The 12160-nt window shown below is 44.8% G+C and overlaps 2 long non-coding RNA genes across 2 annotated transcripts; one reads left to right on the forward strand and one right to left on the reverse strand.

Moving 5' to 3' along the window:
• Nucleotides 1-350: 350 nt before the first annotated feature.
• On the reverse strand, nucleotides 351-4411 carry LOC134807915 (uncharacterized). Its single transcript, XR_010149536.1, has 3 exons — nucleotides 3831-4411; nucleotides 1311-1482; nucleotides 351-1059 (listed from the first exon to the last, which is right to left on the reverse strand). It is a non-coding gene; the product is annotated as an uncharacterized LOC134807915 (long non-coding RNA).
• Nucleotides 2512-5333, forward strand: LOC134807916 (uncharacterized). The gene is made up of 2 exons (XR_010149538.1): nucleotides 2512-2741; nucleotides 4985-5333. It is a non-coding gene; the product is annotated as an uncharacterized LOC134807916 (long non-coding RNA).
• Nucleotides 5334-12160: the final 6827 nt, after the last annotated feature.

Raw genomic sequence — 12160 nt, forward strand, 5'->3', positions numbered from 1 at the left:
AAAAGGCTTTGTTTAGCCTGAGCTGCACTTGGAGTGTACCAGTATTTGGAGTTTTGTTGAGAAGAGGTCAGCCAAGGGAAGAAGAAGGTGCTGGCAGGGAGGAAGACCAGAAACCTTGGGGGTCAAGGGGCAGGGTGAAGGCCAAGGATTGGAGGCACACAATCAGAGCAGTGACCCTGGTGGCTGTGGACGCCACCTGAGGGGCCATCTGGGGCCGCTATGTGCTGAGCACTCACTGTGCCTTTGGATGGGTGCTGTCCAGGAGTTTGAGATTGCCTTCCCTGACTTGGCAGATGGGTGTCATAATATTTTATTACTAGAAAAGCTGCTATGAAAATGCATAGCTTATGTTTTTGGGTGAGTGGGCTTTTTAAATTTTTTAAATTGTATAGGAGGTATACAACATGGTATTTTGATGCACATAATGAAATAGGTATCAAATTGGCCTATCGTTTTGCAGTTACCTCCCCCCTTTTTTGTTGTGAAACCGCCTAAAATCTACTCTCAGCAAATTTTCAGTCTATAATACAGTATTATAGTCCTAATGAAGGGCTTTCTGAGATGACACACAGTGCTGGACTTCCCTACCCAGTCACTGGCAGGCAGGACCTGTGAGGCTCCTGGTACAGAAGAGCCCTAGAAAAGAAGGGCTATGCCATGCACGTGCGTTTCTCCTTGCAAAATCACCTAGAAGATGCGGCAGGCGGGAAGAGAGACCAGGAAGGTTAGAGCCAATGGTACTTCTAAGGAGAAGAAGACAGAAGCCAAAGAGCTCCCTCCCTCCCACCCTCGTCGTAGTAACTTGTACTCATCCAGTGCATTTCAAGTACCAGGAACGCCCCTAATTAATCTCTACAACAATGTTACAGGACAGATAAACACTATGATTTCCTTTGCACGGTAAGAAAATAAGGCACAATGGGGGTACTCAGCCTTGCTGAAGGTAACGGAGGCGGCTCCCACTAGGCACTTGGAGTCTAGAGTCCAAACGCTTGAACCACTGGGCTCACAGGAGCAGGAGGTGAGGAAGTGGAGGTAGTCATCTCCGAGGAAGTTTTGCTGGGAAGAAGAGATGAGAAGTGGGAATACTGTTTCTTAGCTCCTTCTCCCAGCAAAGAGGGTCGAGAAATTTTGTTTAAGGTGAGGAAGAGATGGTCAAGGTGTGGGGGACATAGGGCCCCATCCCCCATTCCTGTACTGTGTCGTGTTACATGTTACATTGGCCTGTTGGTAATGAATTGTTCTGATTCATCTTCCTCAAGTGTGGGGCTGGGGCCTCAGTCTACCCAACACCTGACACAGGCTCTCACCAACAGATGCTCAGGAAATGTGCTTTTGCTTCTCGCCCCTTCTCTTAGCCCACAGCTGTATCAGGTGGGTTTATCAGTACAGCAGTTCGGAGGTCAGGACCTGGTGATGCACAATCCCAGGATCACATCTCTGTGGGAATTCTCAAATTTCATGACGCTTCAATTTTATCGCCTGTAAAATGGGAGCATGGAGGCATGTGTGTCATGCTGCTACATCAGAGGATCTGAGGTGCAGCGATTCCTGTTAGCACCTCTTCACAACCTCGGAGTGCTTAACTCACGGAGGCTTCATCCCATCTTGCGCTAGGCAAGTGGACTCTATGAAAGGGTTGTGTTTCCCTCCTCGTCTGCATATGATTTTTGACAAGCATGACAACCCCACTGCCTTTTTAAAAATTTAATTTTTAATATTTTATTATGAGACAGGGTTTTGCGCTGTTGCTCAGACTGGAGTGCAGTGGTGCAATCATAACTCACTGCGGCGTGGGACTCCTGGGCTCGAGCAATCATTCTGTCTCAGCTTCCCTAGTAGCTACGACCACAGATGCACACCACCATACCCCGCTAATTTTTAACTTAATTTTTTTTTTTTCCCTGTAGAGATGTATTGCAGTGTTGCCCAAAATGGTTTTGAACTCTTGGACTTAAGCAGTCCTCCCTCCTTGACCTAAAGTGCTGGGATTACAGGCTTGAACCACTGCTCTTTGCCTTTTTTGTTTGTTTGTTTTTGTGACACTCGTTCTAGCCCAGGCTGGAGTGCAGTGATGTGATCTCGGCTCACTGCAACCTCGACCTTCTCGGCTCAAGAGATCCTCCCACCTCAGCCTACCAAGTAGCTGGGACTACAGGTGTGTCCCACCGTGCCCAGCTAGTTTTTGGATTATTTTGGAGGCGGGGTTTCCCTGTGTTGCCCAGGGTGGTCTTAAACTCCTGGGCTCAAACGATCCCCCTACCTCGGCCTCCCAAATTGCTGGGATTACAGGCATGAGCCACCATGCCTGGTTATGCTTCCAGCCTTTAGACATCTTTTTAAATTGACATATTGTAATTGTACGTATTTATGGGGTGTGGAATCAACCCGTCTGTAGATGCTCCTACTCTGCCTGGCAGGAAGAGCGGAGATGGCCTTCTTGGGCTGTCAAGGTCTTGCTGTGTCAGCAGGGGGCAGCAGCTACCAGAAAGTGCGCAGAGCCTGGGCTCTGCATTTCCCTGCGCGCCCTGCGTGTTGACCCTCCAAGCCTGCGTGGTCAGCCGCATGGGCACTTTGCAGAAGGGCCTGAAAAACTGCACATAGAAGGGTGGGGGTGTGTATACATCAGAATGGAACCCCATCTGTACTTCTCATGGGCCTCTTGCATTCCCGTGTGTCCTCGGAATCACCTACTGCGTGTGAGAGCTGGCTCAAGTCTGCAGCGCAGCTGGTCTCAGGAGGTAAGATGTTCGATATCTAGATGTGCCCCGTTCTCCTCAGAGCTCACCTCCTTCCTTGGCCTCCCTAGTGTCTTTTCCCTCTCCCTTTCCACAGCCTCTTTATAAATTTCTCCACCCACGCCTGCTCACCGTTCCTGAGCCCCAGGCTGCAACACATTGCTCATGCCCTGGGATAAGGGAACCAGGAGACCATACACTGGCTGGCAAATGGATATGTGTAGTTTACTAAGAAATGTTCACCAGGATCTTTCAGTGTACAAACACTGTGGTAGGCCTTGTTAGGAACACTACAAACTGTAATGCCATGGGTGGGTCTTCCAGGTAAGGAATGCAGGTGTGCACAGGTGGTGCAGGGCAGTGAAAAATAGATAACCAGGCCAGGAGCAATGGCTCACAGCTGTAACCCCAATGCTTTGGAAGGCCAAGGTGGGAGGCTCACTTGAGGACCAAGTTTGAGGCCAGCCTCAGCATCATAGTGAGAACCCGACTCTACAAAAAGTAAAAAAATTAGCCATGCATGGTGGCATGCACCTGTGGTCCTAGCTACTCCTGAGGCTACTGGGAGGATCTCCTGAGCCCAGGAGTTTGAGGCTGCAGTGAGCTATGATCACACCACTATTTCAGAATGGGTGACAGAGGGACAACCTATTTCTAAAAATAAGGAAATAAATAACTAATGAGGGCTGCAGTCAAGGAAAAATCTGGGAGGTTACAGCTGGGCATTGCTCTCCGAAGCTCTGAACCAGCCCCTTGGTCTCAGACTGGAGAAGTGGCACCTGGCTCCCAATCCTCACTCTTCCCAAATCTGTCTTGAGCTCCCAGGGCCTGTGTCTCACCCATCTTGGTGTTCTCAGGACCTGGAACGTGGAAATTTTCACCAAACAGCTGTCTACTGACTTACTTCTGCTTGTGCTACCCTTGGCACAAGTTTCCTCCCTTCTCAAACTGTCAAACTGCTGCCCGTGGTTTGAGGACCAGATCATGTGGTCAAAAGTCCACATGAGCTGGGATTCAACCACAGGCACCTCTCTAGCCCAGTCTGAATTAATCCTTATCACTCTCAAGTTCCCCATGGCTCTTTTGACTTACCGAAGAATGGGCCGGATGTTGTAGACATGTCTCTTGTTGGTCCTAAGTCCTCAGAAGAAGGGGTCAGTATCATCCTTGACTCCATCTCACTCAACACATAACACAATAGACATATGTACAGGGACCATACGTGATGTATAGTCTAAATTGGGACAGCTGAGTGTGAAAGGGGGCAGATGTAGCCTGGGACTGGCTTCGGTGATCTAGGACATATGGTCACCCTCATTCTAGGTACTCAGTAAACATTAGTTCTTTTGAGAGCTTCGGTGTTAAAAACACTGACCACACTATTCAGAGAGGGTTGTCCTTGGCCTGCCCCTGCCACAAGGGGTTATGTGTACAGGGACAATTCACTCAGCTCCTCTGGGCCTCAGTGTTCCAATCTGCCGGAAGTGCGGACAGACTCAGTAGATAACCTCTAAGGTTATCTAAAGCACTAAAATTATACAGCTGGCAGTGGAGGCTGGGCCATGCGAAGAGTTTTGATGGATGATGTGAAATGGTGCATGTGTTTGCAGAGAGGGTTAGGGGTTGGAGCATGAGAAACCTGAGCAAGTCCAGAGTTGGTTAGGACCCAGCCCGGAGGGAGCAGAGGGCTGCTGGATATTTCTGCCTGGGTGTGAGATGATCATCGTCCACTGAGGTCGAAGAGCTCAGAGTGCAGGGCAGTAGTTTCTCTTTCTCCAGGCAGGCAGGTGGCTTTCACTGCACGGTGCAGATACGCTTCTTGATTTATTCAAACACAGGAGGAAGGGAGCGTCAAAATGAGTTTCTTCCCCATTTAGAAAAGAGGAACCTTCTTGGTCTAGGGTAGAGTGGAGGAGCAGAGCTGCCTTCCTCCTCAGCTGCGGCTTCATCTTCCACGCTCCTTCCAGGCCACCCCATCCTGTTTCGTCTCTATGATTTCTGCAATAACATGCAGAAGAGCTGGATCCTCTTCACATTGACACAAGGAAATCTCAGTTGTGCCAGGGCCTGCTTTTTTCCAGCAGGAATTCTTAAGGGCCTGGGGGTCTGGGGCAGCAGTGAAGGCTGGAGGAGGCTCATGGAGCTGTACAGGTTCTCAGGGGCTGCTGTGGTTTAGGGAAGAAGGAGAGGATGTTGCTTAATGTCACCTGCCTTGTGTGCTAACCTCAGTGTTGCTATGGTTTCAGCCTCCCACTCCACTTGGAAAGAGTGGCCAGGAGCCCATCTGCCTCTGCAGCCCACCTGCCTCTGCAGCCCAGGGTAGGAATGTAACTGTTGCTGCTGTACTCACATCTGACCTTCCTTCAGCTGATCTTCGCCCCTTTTACCAGATCTCCTCTTTCACTTTACAATTTCAGAAGCCTCAGATTACAATCCTCTCCATTCCCTCAAACAGTTGCATCTGGCAATAGCGACCATGGCTGCCCCATTGGAAGGGACTGTTAACAGAAAATGGCATGAGGCCTTTGGAGGAGGGGAGCTACGTCTTCATAACACTAACAGAAACAAACCCGAGGTTAAATAAAGTGAACCAGGTATTTAGTTCACCTGCCACCTGGGATATACTTTTTAATTTTTTCTGGGTTGGTTAAAAATATATTTAGGGCCAGGCACGGTGGCTCACGCCTGTAATCCTAGCACTTTGGGAGGCTGAGGCGGGCGGATTACCTGAGCTCAGGAGTTGGCAACCAGCCTGGGCAACATGGCGAAACCCCTTCTCCACTAAAATACAAGAAATTAGCCAGGCTTGGTGGCGTCCACCTGTAGTCCCAGCTACTCAGGAGGCTGAGGGAGGAGAATGGCGTGAACCCGGGAGGCCCAGCTTGCAGTGAGCTGAGATCGCGCCACTGCACTCCAGCCTGGGTGACAGAGTGAGACTCCGTCTCAAAAAAAAAATGTATATACATACATACATATATATATATATTTAACGACACATTCAGAGAGAATGTGACAGAGATAAAGGCTGAATAAGAATGACAGGAAAACTGATCTGGAAGCATAAATGATGAGGATGAGAGAAAACATCTGCAGAAAACCCAAAAGACTTGGAGGAAGTGACAAAAGTGAAGCAGCAGAGATGAGGAGAGACGTGAAAATACACGCTGGAGGGAGGGACATCAGAGACAAGAAGAGGAAAGCCTCGTAGGTGACCGGGACATCAGAGACGAGAAGAGGAAAGCCTCGTAGGTGACCGGGACATCAGAGATGAGAGGAGGAAAGCCTCGTAGGTGACCGGGACATCAGAGACGAGAAGAGGAAAGCCTCGTAGGTGACCGGGACATCAGAGACGAGATGAGGAAAGCCTCGTAGGTGACCGGGACATCAGAGACGAGAAGAGGAAAGCCTCGTAGGTGACCGGGACATCAGAGACGAGAAGAGGAAAGCCTCGTAGGTGACCGGGACATCAGAGACGAGAAGAGGAAAGCCTCGTAGGTGACCGGGACATCAGAGACGAGATGAGGAAAGCCTCGTAGGTGACCGGGACATCAGAGACGAGAAGAGGAAAGCCTCGTAGGTGACCGGGACATCAGAGACGAGAAGAGGAAAGCCTCGTAGGTGACCGGGACATCAGAGACGAGAAGAGGAAAGCCTCGTAGGTGACCGGGACATCAGAGACGAGAAGAGGAATGCCTCGTAGGTGACCGGGACATCAGAGACGAGAAGAGGAAAGCCTCGTAGGTGACCGGGACATCAGAGATGAGGAAAGCCTCGTAGGTGACCGGGACATCAGAGACGAGAAGAGGAAAGCCTCGTAGGTGACCGGGACATCAGTGACGAGAAGAGGAAAGCCTCGTAGGTGACCGGGACATCAGAGACGAGAAGAGGAAAGCCTCGTAGGTGACCGGGACATCAGAGATGAGAAGAGGAAAGCCTCGTAGGTGACCGGGACATCAGAGACGAGAAGAGGAATGCCTCGTAGGTGACCGGGACATCAGAGACGAGAAGAGGAAAGCCTCGTAGGTGACCGGGACATCAGAGATAAGAAGAGGAAAGCCTTGTAGGTGACCGGGACATCAGAGATGAGAAGAGGAAAGCCTCGTAGGTGACCGGGACATCAGAGACAAGAAGAGGAAAGCCTTGTAGGTGACCGGGACATCAGAGACAAGAAGAGGAATGCCTCGTAGGTGACCGGGCTGGCAGCACAAATGATACTCATACGTGCCAGGACTCTAGCTGAGCCCGAGTTAAATTTACAGCCCTCCTTATCTTGACCTATCTCCAAGTTCCTAGGTGAAGTGGCTCTTCCCAGTGCTGCCTGAATCCTTCAGCTGACTGCTGGCCAGAGGTTTATGGCTCCGATCAGGAAGATCACTGATGAGTCTTGTTTGAGACAGGTCCCACCCTCTGTTGGCTCCAACAGTGTTTGATATCCAACAATAGGAAACCAGATTCTGTGAGTGAACTCAAGCTATAGGCAGGACCCGTGGAAAGCACAGGGGAAAGGAGTTGTCTTCCCAGGAAATCTTGGATTTCCCCCTGGAAGTAGGTATCCTACGTACCATGTGGGAGAGGACTGAGGAGAATGTGCCTTAGGACATGGCTGAGAGCCTCTCTACAGCTCTGCACCATTAATTCCGTGGGGATTTGTGTACCTGGAGCCCAGGGAAAACTAAAGCCCCTCTAATCAAAATGGTGTTTCTTTCTCGAGGTCCTGCTGGTTGTGAGAGATTTATGCTTCTGTGTGGGATATGTTCTTTCGCCTATAAACATCAAAATCCCACAGTGAATGGGAACAGAAAAATGTTTATTCCCCACCCAACCTTCATCTTAAACATGGTTCAATAGGAAGGTATCACTCAGACACCCTGGCCCAGGGAGGATCCTTCTATGACTCTAGTTCCTAAAATGTGTTCTCTAGATCAACAATATAAACATCACCAGAAACTTGTTAGACATGCAAATTCTCAGCCCCCTACCTCCACTCCTCTGCCCACAGCAATACTGCATTAGAAATGCTGGGAGTGGACCCCAGCAGCTTTTAACAAACCCCTAGAGTGATTCTAGTGTACCCTGGAGTTTGAGAACCTCATCTTTCCGGCAGGTGGAAGGGATGTGGCAAACAGTGCACAGGGCTCCCAAGACTTGTCCCTTCACTCACCTTTCACTGGCCAAAGCAAGTCACCTGGCCTTGCTCCCCCATTGCCTTCTGCCATGATTGGATGCTTCCTGAGGCCTCCCCAGAAGCAGAAACCACTATGCTTCCTGTACAGCCTGCAGAACTACGAGCCAATTAAAACTCTTTTCTTTATAAATGATCCAGTCTCAGGTATTTCTTTATAGCAATGTGAGAACAGACTGGTACAATGTGCAAAAAAATTGAAAACAGGCTCTTGAAATATTTGCACACCCATATTGAAGCAGTATTATTCACAATAGTTAAGAGGTAAAAGCAACCCAAATGTCAATTGACAGATAAATGGACAAACAAAATATGTTATATACAATTGAATATTATTTAACGTTAAAAAGGAAGGAAATTCTGACATATGCTACAACATAGACTATCCTTGAGGACATTTTGCTAAGTGAAACAAGCCAGTCGCAAAAGAACAAATACTGTATGATTACACTTACATAAGGTATCTAGAATAGTCAAACTTACAAAAGCAGAAAGTAGAACGGTGGAAACTAGGGAATTTGGGGAGAGGAAAATGGGGTGTTGTTTAATGGGTAAAAATTTCCAGTTCTACAAGATAAAAACTTTTGTAGATTGGTTGCATAGCAATGTAAATATTTTTAGCAAAACTGAATGGTAACTGGGTGCGGTGGTTCACGCCTGTAATCCCAGCACTTTGGGAGGCTGAGGCGGGCGGATCACGAGGTCAGGAGTTCGAGACCAGCCTGACCAACATGGTGAAACCCCGTCTCTACTAAAGATATAAAAATTAGCCAGGCGTGGTGGCGCATGCCTGTAATCCCAGCTACTCAGGAGGCTGAGACAGGAGAATCGCTTGAACTTGGGAGGCGGAGGTTGCAGTGAGCCGAGATCATGCCACTTCACTACAGCTTGGGTAACAGAGCAAGACCCTGTCTCAAAAACAAAAACAAACCAACCCAAAAAACAAACAAAAAACCAGAATGGTAAGCTTAAAAATGCTTAAGATGGTAAATTTTGTGTTATCCACTTTTTTTTACCATAATAAAAATAGTATCTTGACAAAATTAATAGAAATCATACAAAGTATGTTTTCTGACCGTAGTGGGATTAAACCAGAAATCAATAACTGAAAGCTGGAAAATTACAGTATATTCAGAAATGAAACAAAAACTGTTCTAAATAAGGAATCAAGAAGTGTAAAGAAAAGTTTTTATATATTTAGGACAAATGAAAATGAAAATGCCACTTGTCAAAATGTGTGGGATGCAGCAAGAGTGCATAGTGGGAAATTTTTTAGTAACATGTCTATATTAGAAAAGAAAATGAGCTAAAATCAATAACCCAGCGTTCCACCTTAGGAAACTAGAGAAAGACAAACAAGCCTGAAGGAAGCAGAAGAAAAGGGATAATAAAAATTAGAGCAGAAATGAATGAATTTGAAGACAAGAAACAATAGAGAAAAATTAATAAAATCGAAAGCTGATTCTTTGAAAAGACTGGTAAAATTAATAATTCAGGCTAACCAAGAAAAACAGAGAGGAGACAAATTATCAATTTTATAAATGAAAGAATGTTAATCATCCCTTGGACATTAGAATGATAATAAAAAGATAATATGAATAAATCCATGCTCACAAATTGGATGATTTTGATGAAAGGACTGATGCCTTGAAAAATACAAATTGCCGAAATTCACAGAGAAGAAATAGATCAGCTGAACAGTTCTATATATTAAATAAATTAAATCATTAATTATTAACCTTCCAAAAAAGAAAACATCAGGTCCAGGTGGTTTCACTGGTAAATTATATCAAACATTGAAGGAATAACTGATACTAGTTTTCCACAATTTCTTCCATAACATAGAAGCAGTGGAACACTTCCTAGCACATTCTATGAGGCCCGCATTATCCTAGTCAAAATCAGATGAAGACACCAAAGAAAGGAAAACAATGGACCAGTATTTTTCATGAGCATAAATGTAAAAATTATCAACAAAATATTAGCAAATCAAAGCAAACAGTGTGTAAAAAAATTTTATACTATGACCAAGTGGAATTTATTTCAGGTATGTAAGACTGATTTAACTTTCTTTCTTTCTTTTCTTGAGACAGAGTCTCGCTCTTGCTGCCCAGGCTGGAGTGCAATGGCGCGATCTCGTCTCACCGCAACCTCTGCCTCCCAGGTTCAAGCAATTCTCCTGCCTCAGCCTCCCGAGTAGCTGGGATTACAGGCATGCACCACCACGCCTGGCTAATTTTGTATTTTTAGTAGAGACAGGGTTTCTCCATGTTGAGGCTTGTCTTGAACTCCTGACCTCAGGTGATCCGCCCACCTTGGCCTCCCAAAGTGCTGGGATTACAGGCGTGAGCCACCGTGCCCGGCTGACTGATTCAGCTTTCTAAATTGAGCAATATAATTCAGCACATCAGCAGACTAAAGAAGAAAAGCCATATGATTATATTGATTCAGAAAAAAGCTTGACAAAATCAAAAACCCATTTATGATAAAAATTCTCAGCAAATTATGAATTAGTAAAACTTCTTTAACATAGAATTGCTACAGAAAACATACAGCTAACATCACACAGAATGATGAAAATGGCATGCTCTTCTGAGCTTGGAAACAAAGCAGGGTTGTCCTCTATTACCACTCCTATTCAACACTGTATTGGAAATCTTAGGTAGTGCAATAACACAAGAACGAGAAAAAAGTTACAGGTTAGAAAGGAAAAAATTAAACTCTATTTGCAGAGGATACAATTTTCTATGTAGAACATCTCAAAGAATTGACAAACAAAACGAACCAATTTATGGAAGTAAGTTAGCATTGCAAGGTCATGGGATACAAGACTAACATAAGAAGTCAATGACTAACTTGAGGAAGTTATGCTAAGTGAAATGTGCCAGTCACAAAAGACAAATATTGTATGATTCAACTTACATGAGATACCTAGAAGACAAATTCATAGAGGCAGAAAGTAGAATAATAGTTACCAGGGGAAGAAGGTGAAATGGGAAAGTCTTGTTTAGTGGGTATAAAATTTCAGTTCCGCAAAATAAAAACGTTCTGTGGTTTGGTTGCGTGCTAATGTGAATATATTTAACACCACTTACTGAACACTTAAGAATAGCTAAGATGGTAAATTTGGTGTAATGTGTATTTTACCATAATTAAAAATAATTTTTAAAATGGAATACAGATTTTCCCTGGCTTTTTTCAATGCAGTCCCAATCAAAATCCCAGAAGGTTACTGTAGATAGCAACAAACTAATTCTAAACTTTATATGAGAAGGCAGAAGATCTAGAGTAGCCAACACAATATTAAAGAAGAAGAACAAATTTGGAGGAACGACACTACCCAATTTCAAATCTTATTATACAGCTATAGTAATCAAGACAGCATATTATTAATTGAAGATAGTCACACAGATCAGTGAAACAGAATATAGAGAAGAGAAATAGATCCACATAAATATAGTCAACTGAACTTTGATGACAGGGCAAAGACAATTTAATGGAGAGAAGATAGCCTTCAGTAAAAAGTGCTGGATAAATTGAACAACTGTATGCAAAAAAATGAACCTAGACAGAGACATTACACTTTATACAAAAGTTAGCTGAAAATAGACATACACATAAAATGCCAAACTATAAAGCTACTTGAAAAAAAATAGGAGAAAATCTACATGACTTTGGGTTTGATGATGTGTTTTTCAATGGCACTGTCCATGGAATAAAAAATTAACAAGTTGGACTTGCTAAAATTGAAAACCTCTGATCTGCTAAAGACATGGTTCAAAGGAAGGAAAGATAAACCACAGATTGTGAGAAAAATTTGAACAATAGACATCTGATAATATCAAAATATACAAAGAACTTGTATTTAAAATATACAGAGAGCTCTTACAGCTCAACAAGAAAACAACCCAGTTCAAAAATGGGCAAAAGATTTGAACAGACACCTTAAAAAAAGATATACAGATGGAAAATAAAAATATGAAACGGTGCTCAACATGATATGTCAGTAGGGGATTAGAAATTAAAATGGCAGTGAGATACCGCTACACACTTATTAGAATATTCAAAATGCAAATAACTGATAATACTGACTGCTGGAAAGTTTGCAGAGCGAAATAAACTCACATTCACAGGTAGTGGGAATGTAAAATGGTACAACCACTTTGGGAGATAATTTGACACTTTCTTGCAAAACTAAACATAATCTTACCATGTAATCCAGCAATCACGTTCCTAAATA

This window comes from Pan troglodytes, chromosome 1 (assembly GCF_028858775.2).
Source record: "Pan troglodytes isolate AG18354 chromosome 1, NHGRI_mPanTro3-v2.0_pri, whole genome shotgun sequence".
NCBI lineage: Eukaryota > Metazoa > Chordata > Mammalia > Primates > Hominidae > Pan > Pan troglodytes.